The sequence below is a fragment of the Epinephelus moara genome, chromosome 16 (assembly GCF_006386435.1).
Source record: "Epinephelus moara isolate mb chromosome 16, YSFRI_EMoa_1.0, whole genome shotgun sequence".
Taxonomy (NCBI): Eukaryota; Metazoa; Chordata; class Actinopteri; order Perciformes; family Serranidae; genus Epinephelus; species Epinephelus moara.
Genome location: NC_065521.1, coordinates 5302895 through 5311275, shown reverse-complemented (window position 1 = coordinate 5311275; position 8381 = coordinate 5302895).

Sequence of the window (8381 nt, the reverse complement as noted above, 5' to 3'; positions counted from 1 at the left end):
GGGGGGGGGGGGGGGCTTTTACAAGTTAATGACCTAAAGAGCCGTGAAGTACCTCAAGTGAACTCTTTACCCCCCTTTTGGCACCCAGATGTCTAGAGTGGGCATCCCTCCTGACCAGAGTAAGCTCGAGGGCAGGGTAATAAACATTTGATCCTCCTTGTGGCCTTCTCATCTACTTGTTTACTTGTAGTCCAGAATCTGGAGAGTTTAGGAAGGCTGTATGCTCCTACATCCCCCCACTCAATTCCAATGTTGACTGTCCAGGGAACCTTGGATCGCCCAGATGGTGCATACTGAGGGGCAAACCAGATGAACAGTTGGAAGGTAGCAGCTCACAGTGATCAGAGTTGATGTCGTATCTGATGAACTAAAATAGGGTGCTCGAGGGTAAGGCCATGTGAGGTGATACCTAAGTCGTGTTACAGGGTTCACTACTTAGAAAGCCAGTTCCAAGATGGCCGGGGCCAGGGGAGTACCAGCTCCACTGTAGTCCCTGTCTTCCTCAACCTCCTGTAGTTCAGTTGAGTGTTTGTCTTTCTGTGACTTCCTGGATTTGGCTAAGGTTTCTAGACCTTTGCAGCATTTGTCTAGTTTACATTGTAGAGCCTGGGAGCGTTTAATATAGAAGAAAGCTATCCCGAAGGTCAGGAAGTATCCTAAGGCTATCATGACAGCAAGTATGGTGTCGGGGGTCGACCATGCATGGTTGATGGGTGGACTAGGGTTCTGGCTAGATGAGGCAATCTCCTTGAGCACGTCATCAACCGGAGTTACATCAATCGTTTGTGCGCCTTTATATTGTAACTGAGTCACTGTGTCTGGATCTAACTCCAAGGTGTGTTTGCTGAAGAACTTGGATACATCTATCTCACTCGCGTACTGATCGGGGGTTCAGGTGGTAAAGAGCTAAGTCCTCTATATGTAAAACGGTATTCTCTGGTACAGTAATCCACAGCGTCTGGCTGGGCAGTGCAATGCGGGTAGTGGTGTCATGTTGGTCGTATGTTAGAACAACATTGCTAGCTGGAGTGTTGACTAGCCAGCGGCCTCCTACGATCTCAACCTGAGTGTTGGTGACCTGAGATCTGGGTGTTACCGTTGTTGGGCACCAGGCATCAGGTGCCATGGACTTGAGGCCACATATCCCATCCGTGCTATCGCGGATAAACGGCTTACTGGGACATAGGTAATGGATATCTTTGGTCAGGGTGCACATGCGCAAATTTGGGGCTAGGTATAGGTCCGGGCTGTTGTCATGGTAAGCAACGACTGGAGGAGACTTTACTTTAACGTGCACATCACCCTGCCAGAATCCGACATTTAGTACATCCTTTAGCCAACAGATGTTTTCAGAGGCCACGATTGGCAGACTGATAATAAAGGCCAATTCTCTGTCTTCAGGATTGCCGTAGACTGGGACCGCATTACCTAAAGGCCAAAGGGGCTTGAAGGGGAGTGACCAGACCTCGAGTAGCTGCAGTTAGGAGACTCTGTACCAGAGAAAGTGGGACGAGATATGGAGGAATCCTACCTATAGCTAAGCTGTCCACGGAGGATCCAATATCTCGCAGCATGTCTGACATTAATGCGCTCACAAGTTGTGTATGAGCATAATCAACTTGCAAGACAGAGAGGAGAGAGTTAACCGCATGCAGTGTTTTGTTTAATGTCTCACTGTGGGTGTTTACCACTAGGACGGTGCCTCTGTCCTATGGTTTGAAGTTGGCTTTGTTGTTGATTAATTTGTGCTCTGAATTTCGGCCTGGAGTTCGCCTATGTGGCGCTTAACGGTGGACAGGCTTACTGCATTGACTGAGCAGAGTCTGATGCTGAAAAGAGAGCAGACGGTGGCATCTGCGGTAAGCAGCCCACCAATAAACCGTTTGGATCTCTTATTGTGTCCACCTAGTTCTGATTGGGTGATTGTGAATTTCTATAGCTGCTGCAACATGTGGGTCGTGTCTGCCTCAGCGTGGCATATAACCTCCCTGTTCCAGCTCGTGCCAGCCCAACTGGTTAGCTGAGCTGTGACAGGGACGTTCTTTTTACGTACCTCCAGGGGGTTCAACCTAACAAACACCCTTTGTGTGTGTAGGCGACAGTCATTGATCAGCATCCCGGATTGTTCCTTCAGAACAATTCCAGAGTCAGGTCCTGGTTCTATGATCTCGGGGAGCACCGGTCAGGCCGAGGATCAAGAAGGTGAGCAGCCGGAAAAAAAATCATCCTGACGAGGAAAATGTACATGGTTAGGGAGAAATTTGGACTGTGCTATGTAGATTGGATTAAAGAATCAGTAGCGGGTGAAATATCGTGTCACCCGCACTTATAACAAAATGATAAGATTGGGTTGGAGAGAGAGAGAGAGAGACAGTAACTCGTGGGTGAAGCTGCTGGTGGCAGACTGGAGTATGAGACACCTAACGTTAAGGTAGTTTTGCTACTGGTGTTACACAATACTGACACTTTGTTTTATTGTTTAGCAATTCACCATTTGTTTTCCACTAGTAATTGTCACCCCCAAGTGTTTGACTACTCCTTTCAAAAACTAAACAGAGACGTTGGCGTCCCTGTTACTTCCCATGGGGGTTTTGTGAGACTTGATCTGGTTACGATGAACCCATTTGAGAGTTGGTTCTTTCTGGCCTCTTTTGATTCGGATATTGTATACGACAGGTGAGAGCTTCTCTGTGATCACTTAAGGACCATCCCAGCGGGGAAGAAACTTGCGAGCGAGTTTTCCTGGGCCCTGGTTGGTTGCTCCAGTGAGTTGGGCAAAGATGTAGTACCAGACCTTGTCCCCCACTTGAAGTTCGTCATAGGATGCTTATTGATCGTAGTAGGCCTTGCGTCCTTCCACACTGTTTTCTAGATTTTTCTGGACAAAGGCGAATGTGGCCTTTAAGTGTTTGTTCCAGTCAGTCATATACTGATGGGTCGTATGCTGTTGCGATGTTAGCCTCACCTGGCTGGTAGAGCAGGTGCAGGGGGAGGGTCATTTGTTGACCCGTCATCATTTGGAAGGGAGAAACTCCTGTTGTTTGGTGGGTAGTGGCTCTGATGGCCATCAAGACCAAAGGTAGTTTTATATCCCAATCTTTGTGGTTGGATGCCACATACTTCTTTAGTATGTGGACTATTGTTCGGTTCGCTCGCTCTATCTGTCCCGAAGCCTGAGGGTGATGACTGACGTGGAAGTTGGCCTTCACGCCCAACATCTCCCAGAGATGTTGCATGGTTTCAGCGGTGAAGTGTGTCCCCCTGTCTGAGTCGACACAACTGGGTAGACCAAACCGAGAGAAGATGTGGTTCATCAGTAAGTATGCAGTGGTTTGGGCTGTGTCATTTGGGGCTGGCAGGCCCCCCACCCATTTGGTGAAAGCGCAAGTGACTGTGAGGAAATATTTGTTTTCTCAGGTTTATTTGGTTAGAGGCCCCACCCAGTCAATCTGCAAGTCTGACCAGGGGAAAGCCATGCCTCTTCGCTGTAAGGGAGCTCTGTGGAGCGGTCTTGATGGTTGAAACTGGCAGCAGACCAGGTAGCCTCTGATGTAATCTGCCACATCTTTCTGCACGTGTGGCCAGTATGCCACCTGCTGGAGAGCATTATATGTTGCTTTAGTTCCTTTGTGTCCTGCGCATGGGGAGTCATGGGCATGCATTAGCATCACCCCCCTGTGGCTCTGAGGCACCACAAACGCAGGTGAAGCGAGTGTATTAGAGACATGCACCAGAAGGCCGTTGATGACACGTAGCGCGCGACGCGCATTGTACAGGTGCCGCAGGCCGGGAATGGATTCGAGATCATCGCTGGAGATGGTATGGATAGCAGGGTCAGACAAGGAAAGAAGCATGAAAAAAGAAATGCATGGACTGCTGCAGGGATCTTCAAAAACTGTGAAAATGGTCAACCTCTGGTGCTCTTCAGTGCAGGAATCTCAGTCTTGACATTTTCAAAAAGAAGAATCTGAGGCACTCAGAGGGACATTTATAGAAAGCCTTTATTAAATGGGCTTACAAAGTCATTTAAAAACGCCTACGCGTTTCAGCCATACAGGCCTTCATCAGGGCATTTACAAAATGGCTGTCAGGCTACTTCCTTTATAGGTTCAGTCACATGACCACTAAGGTCAAAGGGTGAACACAGGTCACTATCTCTATACAAGGAAGCCACATAAGTACAATACAATCAAAAAACAAAAAAACATCTGATTACCAATACAAGCAATAATCCTAAAAAACAAGACATTCAGAGGAAAGGAGTAAAATCCAACTCTCCATTTAGACCTGGATATTGTGTCACTCTCAAAGTGTAAATCCATAAGGATTCTCTTTGTAAGAGTTTTTTTAACCTGTCCCCTCCCCTGATTGATCTGGCAATATGTTCAATGCCTATGATTTTTAAAGAATACCTACTGCCATGCTGACCTTCTTTGTAGTGTAGGGCCATGGGATATAGTGGGTTACCAGTTTTTATAGCTCGTTTGTGTTCAGATATTCTCACCTTCAACTTCCGTTTTGTTCTGCCGATATAAAAACAGCCACAAGTACATTCAAGGTGGTACACAACAAATGTGGTGTTGCAATTAATAAAAGATTTGATGTCAAATTTTTTACCTGATGTTGGATCTAAAAACAAGCTGGTGTTCAACATGCTCACACAGTGATTGCAGTTCCCACATTTGTGATTACCTGTTCTGGAGTCTAGCCAGGTTTTCTGAGTAACCGGTGACAGATAACTATTTACTAGTCTGTCACTTAAAATTGGAGCTCTTCTGAAGCTGATGGAAGGGGCCTCCGGAAGAGCTTCTCTGAGAGAGGGGTCACTTTTTAATATGTCCCAGTTTTTTTTGATTATCTTTTTGATTCTGTTTGCTTTACGGCTGTACTGTGTCACAAAATAAACCTGATTTTTAAGAGGTTTACTTTTCTTTTGATTAGTAGCTGTTCTCTTGAAAGGCATCTTGCTTTGTTGTACGCTGTATCTAAGGTTTGTTGTGAGGGGGTCTGCCCATTGGTCCAACAGCCCATTATTCCAACAACACATTGGTCCGACATCCCATTGTTCCGACCATATTAAACCCATTGTTCCAAAGTCCCATTGTTCCGAAATCATCATGATGCCCTGTTATTAAGGTCTGGTTAGGTTTAGGTACAAAAACCCCTTGGTTAGGGTTAGGAAAAGATCATGGTGTGGGTTAAAATGAAAAAGAAAGTGGCAAACACATAAGCTGTGAGCCTGCTTCGCCTCAAGCCTTTCTCAGCTGACCCAGAGCCGGTCGCGGCGCACTATCAAGGCAGAAATACGCCCACCGAGAGCTGTTCAATACCGCGTAGAGCTCCCCACGCAACCCGGACCCCAGAGTTAATAACAAGAGGTTATGGTGTTTCATTCTCTCCTCTCTATGACACTTGTATCTCAACCAGTAGCCTACTTTTTTTGCGTTTGCTGATCCTCTATGGTACACAAATACAGTATAGCCTAGTATAATCACATATCGGAACAACGGGACGTCGGACTAATGGGATGTCGGACCAATGGGCTGTCGGACCAATGACATGGACCCGTTGTGAGTATCCTCTGTTCTCAAAACTTAGACTCAAATCCTGGGCATTCTTTTCAAAATCTTCTTCTGAGCTGCAGATTCGTTTGAGTCTCTGAAACTGACCAACTGGTATATTGTCAATCAGCCAAGGTGGGTGGAAACTATCTGCCCTCAAAATGGTGTTACGGTCAGTAGATTTTCTAAAGATGGTTGTGTTTAAATCACCCAATTCACCTTTACAAATCTTCAGATAAAGAAAGTGGATTTCTTTTGGTGAAAAATCTAGACTCAGCTTTAAATTGCTGTTGGTTTTATTTAGATATGAATGAAAATGTAAAAGTTCTGTCTCTGAACCAGACCACAGTAAAAAGATGTCATCAATATATCTACCCCACCAAATAATTTTATCAAGGAAGATATTCTGGCTGGAAAATACAAACTTTTCTTCCCAGAAACCCATGAACAAATTTGCATAATTAGGAGCAAAACATGCTCCATATTGCTGTGCCTTTCTTCTGTCTATAAAACTGGTTCTGAAACAAACTGTTTAACAAAAAAATCAACAAATTGGGATGATGGTTCTGTAACTGACTCATTCCCACTGATAATAGGTCTACCAGGTGGGTCTTCCAAGTTTTTGTGTATTTTTCGGAGCATGTAAAAAGAGGGGATTCTAGGATTCCTACAAAGGAGAAAGTCATGTTCATTCTGAGAGAGCCAGTCTTCGTTCTTCGCCTGTAGCAGCATTTCTGTAAGTTCAGTCTTTATTTGTTCTATTGGATTTGACAGTAAAGGCTTGTAATAATAGTAATAATAATAATAAACTTTATTTATATAGCACCTTTCAAGAGCATAAAAGTCACAAAGTGCTTTACAGAGGCAATAAAGCAAAAAATATACATATAGACATAAAACACAGTAAAGGGAGGAAATAGACAGAACATAAAAAAAAAAAATCAAACAAAGGCAAGTCTAAACAAATGGGTCTTAAGATGCTTTTTGAAGGTGTCCACAGTGTCCACAGATCTTAAATTCAGTGGGAGAGAGTTCCAAAGTTTAGGTGCCACAACCTCAAAAGCGCAGTCTCCTTTGGTTTTCAGCCTAGAACGAGGAACTACCAGCAGGCCCTGATCTGAGGATCTCAGAGACCTGCTGGTGACATAAGGCTGCAGTAGATCACTAATGTAGGCCGGTGCCTGACCATGCAGAGCTCTATATGTGACCACAAGAACTTTAAATTGGATCCTAAATTTGATGGGGAGCCAGTGGAGAGCAATTAAAATTGGAGTCACATGAGACCTTTTGGGGGACCTGGTCAACAGTCTGGCAGCAGCGTTTTGGACTACTTTTAGGCGATCCAGAGACGATTTGCTGAGGCAGGTAAAAAGAGAGTTGCAATAATCCAGACATGACGAAACAAACGCATGGATCAGCATTTCCATCTCTGCTTGAGACACAATGGGCCTGAGTTTGGCTATGTTTCTCAGCTGGAAAAAGCAAGAGCGGATCAGTAACTTCACATGTTGGTCCAGAGTCAGAGCTTGGTCCACAGTGACACCACATAAACAGAAGGGGTGGGTGGGTCGGGGAAAGATTCTGGGCAAAATCGCCAGGGCAACCCATTAATGACACCTTGTTTAGCCAGAGAGCCGGCTTGGTCATTGAGCTCTTTGTCTTGGCCAGGCACACGGGAATGGCCTCTGACTTTTTTCCAGTAGATCTGAATGTCGTGTGTTTCGACCAGGTGATCACAGGCCATGAAGGGCTCTCTGTGTCTAACCAGTTTCCTGTTTGACGCTATGAGGCCATTGTGTTTCCATGACAAATGGCAGGAAAAACTGAGACGCGCGTAGTTGGAGTCAGTACAGATGACAAAGGTTTTGACGTTTTGTTCAGCAGCCAACTGAAGCACAATGAGAATGCTCGCAATTTCGGCATATTGGGAGGTTTTCGGACCCAATTGGAATTTCTTTGGGTTGTATGGTGTGTTGTTGACCCATATCGCACCCACACCAGCACGGACCTGAGCCTCGTGGTGAAAGGAGCATCCGTCCACGTATGCCGTGATCATGTCTTTGCAGACATTCTGATCAAAGTAGTGGTGACGTGAGGGTTCAGGCGGAGGAGGCTCACAAGTCAGAATGGAAGTTGAAGGCACGTCATAAGCGCACTGTTGACAGGCAGTGAGTTCAGTGACGAAGGGGTTCTTTCAGTTTTTGTTGTAATGCACTTCCATGTCAAAGCTCTGTTAAGCCATCAGCCATGAGGTGACACAAGTGTTGGTCACCACACCTTCTCTAATTCGTTGACTGTTAAGGAAAGTTGCATGTTGGTGGTTGGTCTCAACAATCACTTTGTGGCCACCAAGATAGTTCGAGAAATGCTTAACAGCCCACACCGTGGCAAGCAGTGCTTTTTCGCAGTCTGTGTACTTGAGTTCAGGGGCCAGCAGAGTTTTGCTGGCATATGCTACGACACGTTTGTCCAAGTCGTTGAGCTGGTACAGGCCTGCACATGCAATGGTTAGAGAATCCCACTTCCACATGGAATTCTTTCTGACAGTCAGGGTAAGCCAAACAGGGTGCCGTTCAGAGCTTGTCTTTTAAAGCTTGCATAGCTTGTTCCTGTGGCTGGTCCCACACAAATGGGGCATCTTTCTTGAGCAAGTCAGTCAGAGTTTTGGCCAAGTAAGTAAGTAAGTAAATTTTATTTATATAGCACTTCTCACAGAGAGGACTCACAAAGTGCTTCACAAGATAAAATACAAAAAATACAATAACAGAAACAATGCAAAAACACACAAAAACAAATAAAAAGTAAAGTGCAGCGAATACA